The 20,175-nt window shown below is 41.4% G+C and overlaps 1 protein-coding gene across 2 annotated transcripts in view; it reads left to right on the top strand.

Annotated features, from left to right (window-relative positions):
- Window positions 1–20,175, top strand: part of Fam19a2 (family with sequence similarity 19 (chemokine (C-C motif)-like), member A2) — a 415,567-nt gene that overhangs the window by 39,054 nt on the left and 356,338 nt on the right. Inside the window, exon 1 of one of the 2 annotated variants that reach the window (XM_013521031.1) lies at window positions 7,524–7,590. The exons of the other annotated variant lie outside the window; for it this stretch is intronic. The gene's annotated coding sequence lies outside the window, so the exon portion shown is untranslated. Of the gene's footprint in view, window positions 1–7,523; window positions 7,591–20,175 lie in introns of those variants that run through there. 2 annotated transcript variants of the gene reach the window in all.

Here is a 20,175-nt window from a genome sequence, read left to right as displayed (position 1 = left end):
CAGCTATATCATAGAAAGCACAAAGTGCGTCAAATAGCTTTTTTCTCATGCTATTGTTATAATTACACATACAGCACTGCTGATTTTAGAAATGTTATAATAAAAATGGAAGTTTTGTTACTTATATATGTTAGCTGTATTGTGCAATTTGTATCTGGCTCAAGAGAGTTCTTTGCTCAGTGTGGTCAGGGAAGCTGAGGGGTTAGACTCTGTATATAAAACAGGTAAAATACAATCTGCTTTGGTTGACAAGAATTCAAAGAGGCTCATTTCTGAATTTTCCACCGCCATGCCAGCTCTGCAAGAATCCCAGAGCTGTACAGGACAGATTTTAAAATCTCTTCTAAAAGCCTTGGTGCTTCTTAGATCTATGTCCTATCCCTGTGTCCATCACTTAACTTTCTTTTTTTTTTTTTTCCAGTACCAACAGTGGAACTCACTACCTTGCACTTGCCAGGCAGGCGCTGTGCCACTGAGCTAAATCCCCAGCCCCTGCATCACTTAACTTTCAAGAGCCAATTTCTATCCATGCTGATTCTTGAGAAATTATAATAAAGAACCTGAACAAATACTATTAAGATTCCTATGAAGAACCCTGAGTGGGTCCAGGAATCTTTTCACCTTGGAATTACAAGCAAATGATCCCTCAATAAATGCTGCTAAGTATGTAGCTTAGGATCAAACTTAGGCCTAGGTCAGGATCGAGCTGAGGGTGTAGGTGGCACCAGCTAAGCTGCACTGGTTAGGCGTAGTTTAGAAAAGAATTCCAAGTGGACCCAGCCTCATAATAATAGCTAACAGGACCGTAGAAAATAGAAATTTTGGAAGGCTGTTAAGCTGGGGAACCCAGCATCTATATTAAGAGATATATGATTTTCCCCCTATTTTTTTATTTTTGACTGGGGAGGGGCAACAATTGGCCCTAAAAGACAGGTGTTTTAGTTGTGGTAACTCAGAAAAATCCATCCAAGGTTAATCAAGATCAGTGGGAAAGCCCTTTGTCTGTACATTTCCTAGAGAACCCACATTTTTCCAGAGGCAGTCACTCTGTAAGATCTCAGGCTCTGCATAACCAGATAGATTTACAGTTCCCAAAGAAGGACTATCAGGCCAGATTTCTTTTATCCGGTTCCGCACTAAAGAAGTTTAGTCCATATCACACGTACTCCAGAGAACTCTCAGGGTCATGGAAAAGACAGTGTTTTTTGATGCCTTGCATCATGTTTCTACTTGTGACAGGATGTGGAGTGGCACTTTTTGTATTGTGTGGGGTTTAGAGACTCGATTTAGGGCGAGGGAGGGACACAGAGGTTAGGTACCTCCCATTCCTACAAGAGCCTCTAAAAGGGGGAAACATACACCTCCCTCAGGGCTGAAGGGCAGAAGCTCTGCTACTTGCAATCATTGCCCAAGCCCTTCCCCTCCACGTCCGATCTATTAAAGAAGAAAGGGACGTTCTGTAGGGATAGCGGTGTAGTAGCCTAGGTGTAGAATTCTGTGGACATGTGGGAGAGTGACACCAAACAGGAGGAAGGACTTCTCCTTTTCAGGGACTCTGAGAAAGCTCATCTTACAGACCTGGACTTGCCATAAAAAGGAGGAAGTTGTCAACCCAGGATAGACGTTAGATTTAACCAAGAACTGGACTCATCTCCACATGGGAAGGGAGAGCTGCAATGGAATAGGAGGCAGAGAAGAGGCAGAGGGAGAGCAACCACCATGCCCACCAGTTGGCACAGCAAGGAGGCAAACATGAAATTCTCCCTGGTACATAAGTACCTCAGCATGGCTTAAGCAGGGTGGAAGCTGTCTCCCAGGCACCACACCCAAGGGGGAACCCCTGTGGCCAAGGTCTGAGGGTTATAACTGTGGTCGGAGTTGAGAGAGGGCCAGCAAAGAGGTCAGGTCAGAGCCAGGGGTCAAATCAAGGCATGGTACACTGAATGACCCTGAGTGTCAGCTAAAGAATTTACTCATGTACCTTCAGTGCAAAATTGGACATGTTCTTCAGAATGAGGATCTGGTGGTGCCACTGGTAGTGAGAGATGCCATCGAAATGAAAGACCCTTGTCCCTTTCACATGAAGATGTGGAAACCCAGAAGAAATAAGGAATGTCTCAGAAGGAAATCATTTTTTTTTTTATTTCAAAATGAAAGAGGAGAATAAGTTACAGAGCATAGTTTTCTGTGTTTCATTCAGGTCGCTAATACTGGGGCAGGAGAGAGTTTTGAATTTACTACAAGTTTGGTATATTAGGTTGAGCAATAATTAAAAACAAAAGGTGATTAATAAGTTATGTAGTCTGCTTAGACGTTACCAAATGATCTGCTACACTGAGGAAGGGAGAACCCACTGAGGAAGCTTTGGAGAAAACGATGCCTCATTAATTCTGCTGGATTGGACGTGCACGTCAAGTCCGTTTGGGTGAGGTGTAACTACTGGGCTGATTTCTTATAATTGGTTTCCTTGGCCAGCCCAGGTTAGGAGGACAGTGGCTTAATGGGAAAAAAATGCTACTATAAGGTAGTGGCATGCTGGGGTATAAGATATAGATGGAGTCCAATGTAATGTTCCGGGATATTGCTTTAAATGCATGTCAGATATTAAGGATGACTTTTTTTTGGCTAATCTTAATGTTTGTCCCTTTTAAATTGAGATCCCCTTATAAATCTAAGACCTATGGAGATATAAATAAGTGAAGGTTTGTTCTTCAGTTCTTTGATCTGTATCCAAAGCAATATGCAGTATTTGTATGTTGCCTCAATAGTGTCAACTCTCTGTGTAGTATTTTTCTTTTTCTGCAAACGCCCAACTAAATTTGGACCTTTCCTTGCCTTTGGTGGGAGAAGGAGGAAGTCATTGCTTCATAGAATTTAGGGGATCTTACTTCTTTATTGAGCTCTCCTGAGAGAAATGATTGACAGGAATGACATCCGCACATGATTGCCTCTGCCGAGATGATCCCAGAGGCAGACCCCTTTCCGCCTTTTAGTAGCGATGTTAAACACCAGGCTGGCATAATATTGGACAGAAATGTTTCTTGCAGGAACTTGGCGAACATCCATTCTCTACATATTGAAATGTAGCTGCTAGAAAAGGACATACACATCTTATTTAGGTAAAATAGACAGCAGCCACAATTTTCCACTTCCATTTTTTCCCTTCAGGAAAGAAAAATCTATTGAGTATATTGTAAACATATGGGTCACTAAAGAACAGATATTCTAAAGAGGAGGCTTACTGAATAGGATTATGGGGCGTGGGCAGAGAAAACTATCAGCTTGTTAGAAGATATGCCAGGACTGCTACTCAGCTGCTGTCATGGGATACTGCGTGGGTCTAAGTGGGTACCACTGCATAGATTTCATGAATGGCATGTGCAGGAGTCTTCCTCTGCGGTGGCCCCAGGGACATTACTCTGGACATGTTTCATGGTTGAACAAAGTTCCTACTGAGATAGTTCTGAGGCTGATCACAGTCTTTGAGGTATTCAGATGGAGAAAAATTTACTTATATGATTATGTCCAAGCTCTGTATACTGATCTCTTGGTTTGCCCTTAATGATCCCAAGTTCTTTCCCAAAATAATATTAATATGCAATTAGGAGACCTTCTTGAGATACTTACTTGTGTAGGAGAATTCTTCTACCGAACAGGTCTAGCATTTTCAGAGAGGAGAGGAAGAATTAGTCTTAGAAGACTGTGAGATTCTTATTAGGCCATGTCTGGTGCAAGAGCAGAGTGAGAAATAACCTAACATAGGTGACTACAGGGAAAATTCTAAAGGTCAAGGCTATATGTAACTTTTCTTTTTTTTATTGATTGATTGAGAAACTTTCTGGTAGTACCAAGATCTGGAACCTTTGAAGCAGGAACTAACAATCCTAAACCCCGTTAGAGAAAAACATCCTCCTTAGGCATGGCAAGCTCCCATCCTTGCAGTGCTATATGGGTAGACGCCCAGACTGGCTGCATAAATGGGAAACGCAGGCCCAGGAACCCAGTCACGTTCTGTCTGAACTTTCTGTCTCTAGGGATGCTTAGGAGTGTTAGACCTGCCTTCCATGTGTGGAAAGATAAAACTTTGTTTGGCCTAAAAATCCTCTAGGTATCTACAATTAAAACTGTAACTTGGAACAATTTTCTTAGCTTTCTTAAGATTGTTTCCAAAATTATGAAGTCTACTTTAGAGCACAGGGTGGTTATGGAGATTTAGAGACAACCAAAGCATGATTGAAATGTACAGCAAATATTTAAATGAAAAAAAATTACAGTAAAAGAAACATTGCCAAAATCCCTCCCCCACCCTCCCCAACCAAAATATTCCCCTTGTTTGAAAGCACTTACCTCATTGTTCTTGCCACTTTCTGAAGCAGTTCTGGAAATCCTCTTTTGTGGTTTTATGAGGTGTGATAAAAAATACAGGGCTGGGGATTTAGCTCAGTGGCACAGTGCCTGCCTGGCAAGTGCAAGGTCGTGAGTTCGATTCCTGGTACCGGAAACAAACAAACAAAACAAAACAAAACATAATACAGTGAACACTGCTGCTGAGGGCTATCCAACTGAAAGGCAGGCTTGTGAAAACGTTATAGTGTCCTCATCCACCTTATTCACTGGATCTTGTTGGGGACCACTACAAAGTGGCTCTGAGCAGGATGTAATATTAACCAATTGGCTTTTCGTGTTTACTTGTGAGTTGTCCGAAGGCCACAGCTGAGGATGTCTGGCTCCAGCCCAATTAACTTAAAGGAGACTGCAGCTGCAGGCGTCTCACTCCTGCTGTGAAGGCCTTCCTGGAGATAACATAGTTCTCCTAAATTAACATAATGTATTACTTGAAAAGTTCCTACCCAGATTCCCACCTTTTCTTGAGTATCCTCCTCCTTTGTTTGTAAACCAAATAAATATGGGCCGCCCACAGCAGTCTTTGGCTAAACTCAGAGAATACTGAAGCTGTAAGGGAGTTAGTCCCTCCTGGAGCCCTGAAAGCATTACCACTGTCTGATTTATTTAAGCCTTCACCATCCACTCACTTGGAAGATTGCAGGCTTGATTAGCCTGCAGTATCTTAGGGTTATTTAACCTGCTTTTCGATATCTGGCGCCTGAACAGGGACTTGAACCCTGGATTTTGGTATTATTTGACTGTGTGACTTCTGGCTCTCCCCAAAGTCAAAAGACTATGAAAGGTGAATGTTTTTAATCAATTTAGGACACTGAGGCAGCTGTAACAACGCAACTAAACACACTCAAGAAAGAAGACTTCCTGAACTGCACACAAAGTGGCAAGAATAATAGGAGAAGTGTGTTTGAAGCAAAAGGGAGTATTTTGAGGGGCATTAGTGGTAACGTATCTTTTATTGTGATAAAATAAAATTGGCTGTATTTTTGCATCAAACTGCATGTGTTCATCAGAGCTGTGCCGAACTGGTCCGGCTGGCTGGCTACAGCGTTTGTAACCTCTGCTTGCTGGGTGTGTGTATGAGCAGTGCCCTAGGACAGCTCTCTGCAGCTGATGGGAAGCTAGTGAGCAGATAGCTGGTATTTCTTGTACAGTAGGGGAAGTCCTTCTCTGAATGTCTACCACACATTCTTTAATGAAGAAAGCTATAATTCCTGTTGCAGGCACTCCCTCGCAGAACCACTTACAATCTGCAGACATCGGTCTGGGGAGGCGAGGATAAAAATTTAATCCTACAACTAAATAATAGGAAACTGTTAAAATATTTACAGTAAAATCTGCCAAGCTCCCAGGACAAATCTTTTCATAAAATACATTTACCCAAGAGCACATCATGCTCCGGGGAAATAAAATACACATTGCCACTCTGGTGTTGTCTTTCTAAAGACTTTGTATTAAAAAAACACAAGCAAACCATAATAAATGACTGTGTCCTTTCTCTCTGTCTTTCCTCCTGTCCTTAAGAGAAAAGGAAACCAGTATTTATTGAGTACCCACAAGGTACTAAAAAGATGATTGGGCTGGGAATCAGGAGACTTTATTTTCCTCCTGGCTCAGTCACTGCATGACCTTGGGCGAGTCGCTTCTCAAATTAGAGCCTCACTTCTGTTTAATGAGTGACGAATTGGGCCAGATTCCTGCCAGATCCAGTGTGTCATGGCTTCTGAATAATAAGAAAGCCTCTCCCTGGAGTGTGGCCTCCTGTCTCCGTGCTGTGGCTCGGGCGATGTCTGTTGCTAAAATGTATGTCATTGTTGCAGCCTCCTAACTGGAGAAAATGGTGTAGTTGTTGGTGAAAGTATTCTCCTGATCTCCAGCCAGGAGAAGAGGTGTTAACCAATCCTGCGAGCTGTTATGTTTCCTTTCAGATGAAGTCAATGTATAGACTATAAGATGTCATAACCCTCATGTTTGGTTGTAACATTTTACATTTTGCTTTTCCACTGGGAATAACTTGTAGTGTCCATGCGCTGGGGTAAAACGTGTCAGTGGATTCCACTTTGTGACTTATAATTCCTAAATCAAGGAAACAGACTCTACAAAATACTTGAGAACTCCGTGACGGCCTGTGAGGGGTGTGCAGTTTGCATTATTGGATGTACAGGTTGTGACACTGCCAAGTAATTATAATACTATTTCCTCTTAAATTTTCAGGGATATTAAAACACATAGGCTCATTTATTTGCCTTCTTTTTATTTCCGCCAGACATACCTTTTAGCAAGTGACTGACAACCTCTCTGCTTAGGTTGGTATTCGGTATAAATAGCATCAGGACAATCCCTCCCCCATGAGCCTCCTCATTTCATAAAAGAGCATATGATTTCTTCACTTACCTAATTATGCTGTGGGCAAGGAAGGGTTTTTTTTTTACGCCGTTTCTAGTCTTTACATGGCACAAACACATACAATTCTGTGGCACTCAGTGAATTAAGGATTAAGTTGGTAAACTCGTTCACAATGGAAAGCTCACATTTCTTCTGAAAAGGTTATTTTAAATTGAAATGCATGTTTTCATTTCCCTTGTTTGAGAGAGCTTAAGTGGTGGACTGAACCGAAAAGTGGCGAGCCAGCCATTCCCCTAAAGCAGGGAAGGCCAGCTTCCTTTGCTGAGGCTAGCACCAATGTTCAAGGGCTCTATTCAACTGGTGTGCAGTGGTTATTGTAAGGCAACAATATTTAGCGTGCAAGGAGGCTCTAAAAGATGCCACGGTTTTGTGTCTTCTTGTGGAGCCATTGACCATTTATTCATTCATTCATTCACCAAATATCCTTTGCACATCTGCTACATACCTGGCGTTATTTTAGGAGCTGGAGTTGTAGTAAGGTGTCAGCCAAAAATTCCTGTTCTTCTGAAACATTGCACAGAGGGAACGAAAAGAACATCAGCAAATACGTAACATTAAAGGTATGCCAAGTGATAATACATGCTCTAAGGAAAAAAATAAAGAAGGGAAGAGCATGCAGGACGTTGGTGTTGGACACGGTATGCAGTTTTAAACAGCGTGGTCAGGAAAGACCTCGCAGAGGAGGTGGCATTGGCAGAAAAGTCTTGACAGATGTGAAGGAGTCTGCAGTGGGGAGCCTGGGGAGGAACGTTTCAAGCAGAGGAAATAAACAGAAGTCAAGAGGTACACCGGGGAGGCCAGGAGAGCTAGATTACAGCACTCAGCAGGGAGGACTGCGGATGCACGGTGGGGTTAGAGAGGCAGGGATGGCTCTGCCCTGCTGCATTTGGACTTCGTAAGGCACGTGATTTTATTTTGAGTAGCTGGGGAGCAATTTCAGGGTTTAAGCAGAGGTGTGCTGCTGAGACATAGCGTGTACTCTTAAAAGATCACTTTGCTGTGTTGAGAACAGACAGGATGAAGACAGAGAAGGGTGCTGGGGTGCTGTGGAGGAGGATTTTACAATAATCCAGACGGAGGTGACGATGAGGCTTTGCACTCGACTAGTTGGTGTGGAGGGATTTTTTGACCAGGTTACGCATGGGCTCCAGGAGAAGGACCCTGGACTCATGTTTACCTCAAGCACAGGGGATGGCTGAGGGTGAGGGCTGGGGATTTAGCTCAGCGGCACAGCGCCTGCCCCGCAAGCGCAAGGTCGTGAGTTCGATTCCCGGTACCGGAATAAAAATCAAAAAAAAAGAAAGAGGGTGAGCTTTGTCATTAAAGAATTCTGAGATAGAGAGAAATTCTATCATCTTCCAATGAGGTGACCTTGAGCAGGTAATTAATCTCTTGAAGCTACTGGTTTTGTTTGTTTTTGAGTCAGAATAATAACAGTTACCTCCCTGGGTTCATGTGAAGATTTAGTGTGGTAATATGCACTAAAGTTATTGAGAGAGGGCTGAACTCACTTCATAAATATTAATTTCATTCAGTTCCTCATTAGCTTACATGTGGTCATTTACAATGTAAGTTCACTAGATCGTAGCTTGTTTTCCCATGAACCATACATATATTCCTTTGACTCTCAGCCGAACCTGTGCAGGGCATTCTCAGTACATCTGTCCTTGAGGTACAGGGGTGAGAAATAAGAGTTTTTCTGGCTAAATAGCTATGATTTTGTTAAAGAGAAATTCCTAGTACAGTGCTTTTTTCCCTGTAAGCTTCAGTCCCATGTTTAAAGTGATGGTCCTCTCCAAAGCAGAAACTTCCATTGGAGAGATATCTAGAGAATTTCTAAGGATAGGTTTGAGAGCTTCAGGGAATCTCTTTAAATCCTGTGAAAAGTTTTGTGCTTATGCATATTTTTTTCTGGGAGTAAGAAATTTTTTTTTTTTTTTTTTCCGGTACCGGGAATTGAACTCACGACCTTGCGCTTGCCAGGCAGGCACTGTGCCGCTGAGCTAAATCCCCAGCCCCTTGGGAATAAATTGAAGACAATGATTTTCTCAAAGAGAGCCATGGCCCCCAAAAACGTTAGCCACTGCTCTTCCATAAAGCTTTGCATAACCAGTGGCTGTTCTTTAAATGCCGCTCTGCGCATGTCAGAGAAATTGTTGCCTACTCTTGCGAATTCTCTTAACAAATATTTCACCACAAAACACTTTGTGGTTAGAGGATGTTATCTTGGCTTCTTATATTTCTCAGTCTGTCAATATCTTCTGTCTTTGACTCCCCAGCCATGGCTAATTATAACCATCTCTACGTATGTGCTGTTTACAGAAAAAGCTTAGGATGTCTTCTACCTTTATTGCAATTGTGAATTATAAGAAGAGCTTTTTTTTTTTTTTTTTTTTTTTTTTTTTTTTTTTTCCTGTGCAGCATTCCCCATAAACTTGTGGAGAAAGTCATGTTCTGAAAAGGTTTGTCCTCTGGTATTTGTATTTGTTGGACATTAGAATTAGATAGTTTCATCAAAGGGTAAAGCACATTTTTACAAACATTATCAGACTTGACAAAAGAATCACAAAGGAGACAAGAAGCAATGTGTTCTATGAGATTCTGGATCCATATCTATCTAACGTATATCTGACCTGAAATGACTCCTAACAATTGAGAATCATTGCTTTAAATAACTTTTAAGAATTTTGGATCATCTAATTGGCTCTTGGATCAATTTCACCCAAATTTACGAAAGAGGAATATCGTATTTCTCCTAATAAAGTCTCTATAATTAAAAAAAGAACAACAAAATTTGTCCACTTGCTAAGAATTCAACTGAGCTACTGCCTTGATGCAAGCCAAAGGATTGATGAAGATGCTGAGAAATTGTATGCAAAATAACCAGCTAGTCAGTGCTGCACCAAATATTGCCTTATCAGAATTCATCATGATGTGTCTGGCCTGAAAAAGGGCCTCTTTCTCCCAAGACACAGAGAAAGCAGAGAAAAGTCAATCAGGGTGAAGGAGTGAGGCATTCCTTCTGTCCATGTGTGATTTCTCCAGAGCTTTTTGTTGCTTATCACTTCACACCACGGAATAAGTAAATTCTCATGCTTTACCCGGCTACTGACCAGTTCCAAGGTAAGTTTTCCTGGTAGCATTTTCTGTGATTTTTCACTTTATTGCACGAGGAAAGCTTTGTTGCTGACTTAATTTGAGCGGATGATACTTGTAAGTGGAATAATCCAGAGATGATAAGTCAGCCTTTGGATTTGCTTTCTGAAGGAAAACTTACTGTGTATTTTTGGTTGTTTTTCCATAATATATAAGGCCCTTTTCTCACTATATATTTTTTTCCATAATAATGGTTATTCTCATTTCCAAATCACTCTTAGCTTTAGTCCTCTCATTAATTTTCCACATCTTTCTCACCTCGTGGAAGAAACGCTCTGCTGGCTTGGTAACCTTGGGTTGAGGAGATTTTTACTTTGGTTGAGTAGTTGAGTTTCCAAATCATAACTCTAATGGCAATCTTGCAGTGCTTGTCACTGAGGTGCTGGGCAATTTATTGAACTATCTAGTCCTTCAGAACATTTTGTCTGATGTCCAGCAGAGGGATCGGATTTTCTTAAGAATGTGATTTTACTTGGGTCATTCAGAAATAATCTGAAGGCACTCTTCTGCAGTGGGCTGTTGCTCACAAACTCAGATTTAGGCACCGGTCTTGTTGGCAGAAAAAAAGTTAATCAGTTTTCTTGAGCACCTATTATGTGTCTCAGTTGTGACCAAGATATAACCTTTGTCTCTAGAGCACTTGCAGTTTACTAGGGGGAAGAGATAATGCTATAATTATTTCATACATTCAGTTAGTATTAGAGTATGACACCGTTGTGGTAGACAGGAGAGGGTCTTAACTTGCTCTCTTGGTCCAGAGAAAGCCTTGTGGAAAAGAGCAATGTCAAACTGAGATCTGATAGAACAGTAGAAATTATGTGTAGGAAGCAGGATCAGAAGGGGGTAGACAGTGGTACGCATGCTGGGGGCAGACATGTTTTTTGACAAAGCGAATGGCATATGGAAAGGAAGGTTGAGACACTTAAGTCCAATAGCTGTAGGACATAGCGATTGAGTCCTGTGCTGTGGTTTGCAGGGGAAATTGGAACCATTCGCATGACAGTTAGATCTTGAAAATGATGTGCTGGGTACTGGTGATACACTAACTATAGAGACTCTTTCCTATCTCCCTGGAGTTTACTTTTGAATGAGAGAGACACCAGGTGAATAAATAAGCCAATCAAAGCCATAAGGTGTAGACTGAGATCAGTGCTTTATAGGTGGTCGTGTAATATAAGGTCCAGCTTGGGCTGCTCTAACAAAATGCTGCAAACTGGGTAGTTTAAAAAAGAACAGCTCTGCTGGGCGTGGTGCACAGGCCTGTAATCCCAGCACTCGGGAGGCTGAGGCAGGAGGATCGTTGCGAGTTCAAGGCCAGCTGGGCTACAAAGTGAGCTCAAGGCCGGCCTGAACTGCATAGCGAGACCCTGTCTCAAAAAGACAAAAAACAAACAAAAAACAGCTCTGGAGGCCGGAAGGTTCCACATCACAGAGCTCGTAGACTCAGTGTATGGTGAGTTTCATCTTCCTGGTCTTCAGATGCCATCTTCTTGCTGCATGAGAGAGACCACAAGTGAGAGCGAGAATGAGAATGAGAGAGAGAGACAGAGAGAGAAAGAGAGAGGACGAGAGAGAGACGGAGGAGAGAGACAGAGAGAGATAGAGACAGATAGAGACAGAGAGACAGACAGAGACAGAGACAGACAGAGACAGAGACAGATAGAGACAGACAGACAGAGACAGGGAGAGAGACACAGAAAGACAGAGATGCAGAGTTAAAATTGACATTTGGTGAAAGGGGCTGGGGATGTAAGAGGCCCTGCTCCGCACAGGACAGGTCTGCTCCACGGGAACTGTTCCGTGACCTCCTTATCTTTTGAATGTGCTCCTGGACAGTGGATAGGTGAAAATTTATGTATAATTTTGTATAACCGCCTGAACCTAGACTTTAGCAAAGTGTGTGCGTTACTTTTTCATCACTGCGCTCTAATGCCTGCGAAGAACAGCTTGAAGGAAGGAAGATTCATCCCGGCTCACAGCGTTTCAGAGGTTTCAGCGCATGGGTGGTCGCCTTTACTGCTTTTAGGCCTGGGGCGAGGCACAAATGTCGTGGCAGAAGGGTGTGGCGGAGGAGAATGGCTCAGCTCATGGTATCCAGAAAGTTCGGAGACCGGGAAAGGGTCCGAGAAACGTAGGGCCGGGACTGGGATGGTCCCTGGCCACACCCCTCTGATCGGTCCCTTTAACTAAGCTCCACCTCCTGTCTCCATGAACTCTCAGTAACGCCATCAAATTATGGTCGCAGCCCAGGCTGGATTCACTGACGTGGTCAGAGCCCTCAGGACACGGTCCTGGCAAAAGCCCATCAGCTGGCAGCCAAGCCACCAGCACAATGAGCTTCTTCGTGGGTACTTTTAAAATGACAACCCTAACAGTATGCTTTTGGCGGGCAACTATTACGAAGTATACTGACTTTTCTTGAAACACAGCTATTGGGTGTGGTAAGAATATGATGTTTTGATTGGCTCAGAATTTTTTCAAGATTTGTTTGCCCATTTGAAAACTCACGCTATGGGGTGAGGCTGTGATATTTAAATTGTCTGAGAAATACACCCCGACACCCTCAGCTGTAGCGTCTCAGTTCATGGTAATTCCGTCATGGTTTGTGTTGGGAGTTTGGTCAGTATTTGCACTGCTTAGCTACAGTTACCAGGAGAGAGGTGAGACGGATACTGGGAGAGCCTGCAGCGTCCACTGCATTACTCAGTTGATTGCTAAATGTGGGCCTTTCCCAATATAGAAATAAGAGGGGCCTAATTCTTTAACATTAAATGCATTCTGAAGGAAAAATGCAGATTAAGAGATTTTCTTGTGAACATGAGTCCAAGGTGTTCATTAAAAAAAATGGGATGAAATGAGATGCAAATTTTATTTCAGGTTGAAGGTTTTCTGTATCAATATAGATTTTATTTTATTTGTTTTTGCTGCTACAGATTGAGCCCAGGGCCTCATATATGCTGTTCCTATACTCTACTAGTGAGTTCCATGCTAAGCCTGTAAAGGTAGATGTCAAATGATCTTTTTGGACTTAATTCAGTTTTGCATAGGCATCTTTCATTTGCTCATTGGCTGAGTGCACTGTTGGAATGCGCTGGTCTGATTTAAATGCATACTTGCAAAATCTAGAGTTTCTCAGTGTTAAACCTGATCTGGCCATGAAGTTTTGAATATGAATGTTTGAAATACTAATTCTTTTTTTTTTAATTTTAGAGAGAAAAGAACAAAGACAAAATAACAAAAACAAAGACAAACAAAACAACATAAACAATAAAAATGGTACAGAATTTCAAAACTAAGTGATAGGAAATTAACTATGGCTATTGTATCACATATCGTTATCTTCAAAGTGGTTACCCAGATAACCAGATCTAGGCATGTAAGGTTGATCAAACCATTAAACATTTACTGTTCATTTCAATAAACCAATAGAACTTAGTAGTGTATTTACCTTCGCTATCTTGTGTAAAAGAAGGAAGGGAAAATATGTATGAAATACTAACACTTAGTTAAAAGAATCATCACAAAAATAATGGAAGGGCAGGAGTGGAAAATAGCACAAGCAAAAATGGAAGGCAGTGGCTTGATTTATGTACAAGGCTGAACCGTGAGATAATAACCGAGAGCGAAGTTGTACAAACATATCTAATTCCTGTAAAAGCAAGGTTTAAAAAGATAGAGCCCTTGAAAATGTCTGTTTCAGATAGTGGAAATAGATTTTTTTCCTACTGCTACAAAATTCACACTCAAGTGACTCCTTTATCTGTGCCAAGAATCAAATTAAAAACAAAAAATGTGTTCTTCTTGCCTGGTCATCATGTATCTGGTGCAGGGCACATATGGCCAGTATTTAAAAGCGGCTCTAGGAATGGCGTTAGCAGCTTGTTGGAGTGTTCTAGAACACTGAAGAGTCATTTGAATTTTACAAAGGGATTCACGGAGCACTTCTGTGGTGACACTCCCCAAACTGTTCACTTACTGGGCTTTCTAAATTTTATTAAAATAAATGATTTACATAGCAACCCCTTCTAAATAAAAAGGAGCTAACATTTGCTGTTCGGTGAGCTTAAAGACAGAGACTGTGCCAATGTTACTTCTTCCTCTTGCCCTGCGTGGGTGCCACCCAAAGAGCCCTTACAATTTAAGGGGGTCGGGGCTGGGGATTTAGCTCAGTGGCACAGCGCCTGCCTGGCAAGCGCAAAGTCGTGAGTTCGATTCCTGGTACTGGAAAAAAAAAACCAAAAAAATTTAAGGGGGTCATAGATGATTATTTATTTTATAATTATTTAGCAGAGAATGCGGCCTGACATTTTGCTTTTGTGGCCTAAATTTACACTGACTGGGGAACTGCAGTACGTTTTTGCGTTGCTGTATATCTACCACTCTTTCCAGGGAAGCCAGTAAGCAATACAGCAGTGTCCCTTTTCATTAGTGTGGCTTTCAGTTTGAACGCGTTATTTCACGTCAGCTGGCTCTTCCTGTTTCGCATCAATATTGTAATCAGTAGCTAAGGTTTTGTTAAGCAATTTGTTGGTGCTTATCACTTGTCAGGTTCTCAGTTTACCATCCACTGACGGGATTTTTACTCTTGCTCAGGAAGAGAGTTTTACACATTAATGCAGTGGTCCCCAACGTACTGCTCTCTTTCTTCTTCCTCCTCCTCCTTTTTAGCTTTCAACTATAAAAAGATATGTCGCCATCCAAGAAAACACACTGTATCTTAAAAATATGGACATTTAGAGGAGATCAAGTACGGGTCAGTGAATTTGAGCTGAACCTAGCAAAGATTACCATGTGGAATGTATAACACAGATCTGCGTGTGGAAATGCGCTCACCCTCTGTGAATGTCTCTAGCACCGTGCCTGTCACGTAAATGACAGGAAGGGTCCATGGCTCAGAAAATAACAAAAGAAGCAAAATGATGAACACATGTAAACACCGTCTTTCCAAGTTTAAGAAAAGGAGCTCTCCTGTTCACTCATCTCCCTCCCATCGCAGGTCCTGGGGAGTGTTAACCAGTAAAAGTGTTATGAACTTGTTTTACTTTATGTGCAGTTTTACTTGATGTATTCACTTACTCCTTATCCTCTTGAAGTGTGTGTCTTATTTTCATCCCTTTCATGTTAAGCTCCATGTGATGTTTTTCTTCCTCTGCAAAACTTGCTCCTCTCTGTGAGTCTCCCCAACAGTGGGAGAAGCTCCGAAGGCCTCCTGATAGCAGTTGAAAGCTGAGAATTACCTTGTTTACTGAGAGAAAAGGAAAATGCGAACGGGCCACCGTGTACAAAGTCCCTCGGGCGCCCGGCCACCGGGGAACTGGAGGCTCTTTATCTCCAGAACTCCCATTTGTCTCCTAATTTACTGTTACAAATAGCTGCTAAAATATAAGAAGGTAAGTTCATGAATAGGGTAAGTATTTCATCCATTCGAGCTGGGACATGGGATTTATGAGTCAATCAAACACTCTACTTAATAGCGTGTTACTAAATCATTACACAGAAATTTCTCATCTGTCCAGAATGACCGGGAAATGGAATAGTAGAGGGTTCTGGCTCTTCAGTAGCTGCTGCACATTATACCGTTTACAAATGTGGTTCTAGCTGGGGGCAGTTTTGCACCTTAGGGGATGTCTGGCAATGCTGTAAGACGTTCTTAATTGTTAGGCATGTGGGAAAGAGCGGTGCGAGCAGTACTGAGGGGGCACCGTCCAGGGATGTCGCCATCCGTCGTCCAGTGCGCAGGGCGGGCCCCAGTTGCGAAGTTATGAAGGAGCTTATCTCCAGGAGGTGGGTTTATGTGATCAGCGACTCTGTTTTTTGCCAACTTCACATCACATACCTAATATGTGCCATGTTATTCTGGGAGCAAGGGGCATACACGTAAATGAGGAACAGTCGCTGTCATCCTCCGCAAGCAGAATTGTCTGGTCTCAAATGTCCTTGGGTGTGAGTTTGAGGAACTCTGCTCTGCAGGTTGGAACTCTTAAAAACAATCAGATTAGAATTCAGCAAAATTCAAATAAGATATAGAATGACGGTCAACATTTTTTTTATCAGACTTTGATGAACGCGTGGATTTACAGTGTTTCAATGACTTTATCACCACCAATTACCGCTGTGTAAGTGAACGGAAGAAGCGTAGGTTTATGAAGATTCCTTGGTGCTGGGTGGATAAACATGTCATGCAGTGGCGGAGTGATCTGAGGGGACCCATTATCTCTTCTGTCATAACATTTACTTGGATTACAATAGCTACTTACTTCTTTCTTAGGGTGAGGGTTACTTATTTTCACATTACAATAGAAGTGAAATACAGCTTGATCTTTGTTACTGAGTTTTTAATTTACTTTAAAAATAATAAGTGGCATGGTCCTGGAAGAGGACTTCTGTGAGCACAGCTGTTGTTACAGTGCTGTAGACTTTTATTTTTAGGTTACAGGGAGGACCTGAAAAGAACACATTTCTTTGTATCATTTGGATAAATAATATTTTTTGTGCACAAGCTAAGAAAATGGGAAAGTGCTTGCTTCTGGGTAAAAAAATTGAAGAAATCTGTTTATTTATTAGTTTGTGAGTTGTGTATTTATTGAGGGCTGTCTCGATCACATTTGGACAAGGGCAGTAAATAAGATAGAGTATTTTTATGGTGTTGTTCACAGGATTATTTGGAAAATAATAAAAGTTTAAAGCATGAAACTGAAATTAATTTGTGTCTGTAGTAACCTCCTGCACACAGGGATTCAGATGTAATGTCTGGTATTTACAACTGTAGAGACTTACTAGAAACTGCCTATTGTGTGGCCCTGATTTTATGCCCGGATCTACTCTTTCAGTTATGAAGTTATTAAGGAGCTTATCTTCAAGAAGTGGGTTTATGTGATCAATGATTCCCTTTTTACTAAGTGCACATTAAATACCTAATATGCACCACGCTATTCTGGGAGCAAGGGACATAAACATAAATGAAGAATAGTCCCTGTCATCCTGTGCAACTTTAGGAAGAGGTGGGGGGCGGTCAGTGAAGGCAGAGGTGGGTGGGAGAGAAAGTAAAATGGGGCAGGAGTGGTAGAGGAGATAGAGCTGTGTGAATAGAAAAGTATTCTCAGTGGCAGAGAGGGTAAACCACGCACGAAAGGAACAAAATCTATCACTCATATGTGTGGTGAACTCTTGTTCTTTACCTGGACTTGCTTGTACTTAACCATTTCTGGTAGATACTCACCCCTTAGCTTTTGGAATAATTGGCTTTGGAAAAGGTAGGATAAACAAAAACGTAATTTCTGTTCATTTAATGATCTGTCAGTTTCCAAGGAAATGAATCATCGGAGTGCAGGTTTACAGAGCATTGATTTTTGTCACCGTTAACAATAGCAGCTCTGTAGTTCCTAGGACCATTTCTCTGAATAGATTAACATCGAATAAACCAGGAAAATTCTTGAGGTTATATATTTTTCAGTATCTATTTCAAAGGATATTCTTAATTTAACTTTATATCTTTTTGATCCTAGAAGGCAGTGATAAAATTGACCTGAACAAACTGCTGAGATAGAAAAAAAAAAGTCACTCAGGCACTTTAATCTGAACATGTCCAAAATGGAATATATTATTTTCTGCCAGATGTTTGTTTATTACTTTCTACCCTTTTTTCCTTGCCTTTATTGTACCTAGTACGGGTTTTTTTCTTATCGGTCTTGGTACCCTCGAATCTGTCTCCCCATTGCTGTCAGAGTGAGCTGTAAATGCCATAGATGTGAAGAGAATAAACACATTTTTGGGTAATATTTAGCTGAATATTTACCATGTACTTAGTATTCTTTTAAGCCCTTAATAGCTATAGTAAATATTTTAATTTTATCAAGAATATTATTACTTTTTTTTGTAGAGTACAAAACTTTTCTTTTCTTTGGTCTTTTTGAGACAGGGTGTCTTGGTTACTTTTCTCGTGTTGCTGAGACAAAATACCCAATGCCCGAAATGAAGGAAGGAAAGGTTTATTTAGCTTACAGTTTGTGGAGGTTTCAGTCCATACTTGGCTGGCTCCAGGCAGAAGATAGCAAAGCAACAAGGGCAAAGGGGGGAATGGCAGCAAGCAACCTCTTTCCGTCCCTTACATTGTAAACAGGCTACCTCCACCTAAGGGGCGTGTAGCTCTCACATAATCTCCATGCCCTCCTCTTGCACAGGCTCAGGATGTATACAAAGTAAGCAACCTGGCTTCCTGCTGAGTCACTTAGCCAAACCTCTAGACTCCCCAAGTTGACACGATGTATCAACCATAACACAGGGTCTCCCTCTACAGTTCAGGCGGGCCTTGAGCTCACTTTGTAGCCCAGGCTGGTCTTGAACTCACAAAGATCCTCCTGCCTCAGCCTCCCCAGTGCTGAGATTACAGGCGTGCACCACCATGCCCGGCCTAGACTAGAAAACTGAGGCCTAAGAAGACCCTTTCTCTCGATGATATCTAATATGTAGTGGAGCGAGTTTTTGACTGCAGGCATTTTGACTAGGAAACAATGGCTGAGAACCAGTGACTCTAACTCAGAGAACCTGTCTTCTTTTTGAAACTTTCATGGCCTCCTCAAAACCTATCACAGAATTCAAAGTACACCTCTCTCCCACTTAACGACTTTAATTCATTTTTGAAAAACCTATTTCTAAGCCCAAACGTAAAAGTTAAAAATAAAATCCCATTAATTCTAAGGAGAAAAATTCTAATGGATTTCATCCTCACTCAAGATATCTAAACAAACTTCACAGGTAGAGAAGGGGAGCAATTCAACAATGAAATGGGTTATACAAATAATAAGCAAACTTTTCAAAGTAAAGGAATCCAGGTTCTACATAAAATAAAGGGTTATTGTGTCTGCGAAAAGAAGAAGAAAAGTCAGGTGCTGCCAGTAATGACATATTCTTTGCCAAGTGCAGTCTTCGTACCTCGCTTTTGTCACCAGTTCTTCCACCTTTTCGGGCTATGATTATCTTGTACTCAACCACCACTATAGAACTGATGGGACAGGATTAGGACAAAGTAAATGCTAAACTTGAACCAGGTAAAATACGTGAACTCTCCATGAAACTAACAAATGTATGCAAACAATAGATGATACTTTCTCTTTGTCTCACTCAAAAAAAAAGTTTGGGCTGATCTAAATGCAGTGGCTAATCCCAAACTATGCCATAAACTGCTCTCAAGTAAATCCGGGAGTGTGGCTCCCTGCATTCACGGCGGCACTATTATCACGTTGTAGAGTGTTTATTTAATGGATTTTTGTTTTGAGAAAAAAGATGGCTCTAGTGGAAAAAAGACTCATTCAAAGACCAGCATAACTTTTCAAGAGCCATAACAGTGTACATTTCTTAACCGAAAAGGCACCGTGAAGTACGTTTGTACGTGGCGTATGAAGTTTTCCAATTTGTGCCCTTGCATTGCTCCATGGTCTCATTTTTCTTTGATTCCTCTCTCAAGTCTATCTTGTCAGCAGTGCGTCACTGTTGTCTGTGCTCGTCCTCCTGTGCTGTTTCAAGGCTTTATTCCCTCTGCATGGTATTCACTTTCCTCTGTGATACACATGTGCTTGGCTTTCGACACAACAGAGGAACCGCAAGCTTTTTCGATAACTCAGTTTTTTAAAAGGACACTTCTACCACACTGCTCCGGCTTCGCCTCGAAAGGACACTGTTACCTTTAGTGTCCTGATGAGAATCCACGAGGACAGACAAGAGCTCTACCTTCTAAGGCAGTTGTGCAAATCATCCTGAAAGCTATTCCGGAACAAAATACTGGTTACTGCCTTCAGCTGAATAGTACAGAAGTGGGAGACATACACAGAGAATAGTCTTCCAGTAGTTCTTGAATGTAGTACATTGTATTAAAATTATTCACTTAATTCTGTTGGTGAGGTTATTTAGAGCAGACGTTTAATTTTTTCCATCTTTAGATTCTTATCTAGCACCATAGTTATCACAGATTAGAGAATCGTTGGACGCATGTATGTGGATAAAGTGAAGAACTTTAAAATGTGGAGAACATGGGAAGCTATAGAAAACAGTATTTTATGTAAAATAAGCTATCAAAACTACAATGAGAAAAACAGGATTTAATTTTTTTTTAAATTTTTTAATTTTTTAATTTTAGAAATAAAAGGAAAATACTAACATATCGACAATGTTTTACAAAATAGCAAAGGATCAGTACAGACATTACAGAGTTACAAA

Source organism: Chinchilla lanigera, unplaced genomic scaffold, assembly GCF_000276665.1.
Source record: "Chinchilla lanigera isolate Chin_1 unplaced genomic scaffold, ChiLan1.0 scaffold00057, whole genome shotgun sequence".
Lineage (NCBI taxonomy): Eukaryota > Metazoa > Chordata > Mammalia > Rodentia > Chinchillidae > Chinchilla > Chinchilla lanigera.
Note: the sequence above shows the minus strand (reverse complement) of the source record. Positions and strands in the feature narration are given on the sequence as shown.